Below are 2,628 nucleotides of genomic sequence, written 5' to 3' on the forward strand. Positions count from 1 at the left end.
TGCATAGCATTGAAAGTTGAACAAATACGGTAACCACGATATAATAATGTTTTAATACCATTTAATTTGAAACGAAAAGAGCAAAAACTAAAAAAGCTGGTGCCTAAACCGGTAAACGTTGACTTTCTGAACACAGAGGTCTGGAAACGGCCATTAGATTTTGTAACAATACAATCGAGAAAAGATAAAGTATTGTTGGTTTCAAGTTCCATGGTGAATTTCATTGACTGATGTTGGAGGTTTAGATAATCAAAGAAAAGGGCCACATGAGAGGGATGCTTGAAAAGTAAAAACGAATCATCGACATATCGGTTATAAAAAACAGGTTTAAAATCAAGAGGACAATAATTGGCCAGCCATTTAGTCTCGTGAAAACACATAAAAGTATTTGCAAAGGTAGGACCTAGTGGTTGACCCATACCCAGGCCGTCAATTTGTCTGTAAAATTTGCCAGCAAATACAAAACACGAGTTTAAAACAGATAATTCAAGAAATGATTTAAAAAATTTGCGGTTCAAACCTATGTCATTAATCTCTTTGAATAATGAATTTAGGCAAATATCAATAGTTTCATGGAGAGGTATATTTGTAAATAAATTCTCGACATCAAACGAAGCCATAATCAGATCCTGGACATTGGTGAAATTCTTCAAGCGGTCTACGAACACGTAAGAATTGTCTGCCGTATATTGGTTGGTTGTCAAACAGTTCAACACTGGGGCCAAAATTTTAGCAAGCTTGAAACTCGGAGTGCTGTTAGCAGCAAATTGTGTTTTATCTTCGATGTGAATTTAGTTTTCTAATTGATTCTGCTTTTCTTATAGATTTTGAACTTTTGAACTGACGATGGAGCTGGACTCCGAAACGTTTTCATTCTTAAGAAATGGTTAATATTCTGGCTGTTTTCTTTGCTTTTAAATTCCTGGTTGACTTGCGATTTAAGCAATCTAGTAATTTTATTACTAAGAACTATTCAGCTGTGGGCGTATGTCTGCATGCGTGAGCTTATTGCTGAAGCAGAAGATAGCTTATGAACTATCGCTTACAAGAAGCCCCTCTGTGAGCAACACATCTGAATTGAGGATTTCCATAACTATCGTATATTCTGCTATTCATTCGATTGCTCTCCAGGAATTTAGAGTGCAGTTGATAACTTTAATGCGTGAGAAGAACTACATGTGAAACTCAATACTGTAGTTGCAGCAGAACAGCCGGCGATGGATGCAGAAATATTCCAATTTGCTATGAACTGTGAACAACTGAAAGCTGCAATCAAGTTAGTGTCGTAAAAAGATTTTGTTGAGATTAACATGTGCTTCTTCATTCTATTGTGTGGTCTTTCTTTCGTCAATGGACGCAGAAATTCGAGGCCCTTGCAGAACCGTTTGTTCGATAGAAATTTAATGTGACGAAAGTTACATGACATGAAACGGCAAATAATTCAACGATTATTTTAAACACAACGTTGTTCATTCAGCAGGATAGATGGATTTAATATGAGAAATTGGCTTTACTTGCATTACCTCGAATCAGTGCTATTGATGTATCGATTGAATTTTTTTATTTGTGATTATTGTCCTCATTTCTAACCACGCCATGTCATAATAGTTACTAGCTGTAAACGTCTTTGCATGAAATTGAGCCTCTGATAGACTGTGCTCTGATCTTAAAACTAAGCGAGTAGTACTATATAGACTGCACATATATATAACGTACAGAGATTGAAATGCCCCCTCCCTTCCCCCCATAAAGGGGGGAAGGGAGGGGTCATTTTTCAACGCATTTTTCAGATTCGGCCGTGTCTGTCCCGAACGTATCAGGTACCAAATAGGCGCGCCCCACGATCACCCCAAGCTCGACGGGTAATTTTACAAGATTCCATTTCGGCGCTTATTTCGCCCCGGCAACCGGAACCTAAAGCGGACATACCCTATCGAAATTCGAAGACCTGTCAGCCGCTGGCACACGGACGCCGCAAGTTTTTATGGCAGGGTAAATTAGAAGCTCTATGCCCGCTTTAGGTTCCGGTTGCCGTAGCGAAATAAGCGTCGAAATGGGGGAGGGGGCATTTGGGAAGGGAGGGGGCATTTCAATCTCTGTACGTTATATATATATGTAGTCTATATTGCACTACTCGCTCAGTTTTAAGATCAGAGCAGTCCATCAGAGGCTCAATTTCATGCAAAGACGTTTACAGCTAGTAACTTTTATGACATGGCGCGGTTAGAAATGAGGGCAATAATCGCAAATAAAAAAATTCAATCGATACATCAAAAGGTATCCCTGATTCGAGGTAATGCAAGTCAAGCCAATATCTCCTATTAAATCCATGTATCCTACTGAATGAACAACGTTGTGTTTAAAATAATCGTTGAATTATTTGCCGTTTCATTTCATGTAACTTTCGTCACATTAAATTTCTATCGAGCAAACAGTTCTGCAAGGGCCTCGAATTTCTGAGTTTATTGACGAAAGATCACACAATAGAACGGAGTAGCACATGTTAATCTTAGATTAACAAAATCTAGATACGGCACTAACTTGATTGCAGCTTTCAGTTGTTCACAGTTCATAGCAAGTGAGGATCTTTCTGCATCCATCGTCGGCTGCTGCAATGACAGTTGGTAT

This window comes from Hyalella azteca, unplaced genomic scaffold (genome assembly GCF_000764305.2).
Source record: "Hyalella azteca isolate HAZT.00-mixed unplaced genomic scaffold, Hazt_2.0.2 contig3472, whole genome shotgun sequence".
In the NCBI taxonomy this organism is placed as follows: domain Eukaryota; kingdom Metazoa; phylum Arthropoda; class Malacostraca; order Amphipoda; family Hyalellidae; genus Hyalella; species Hyalella azteca.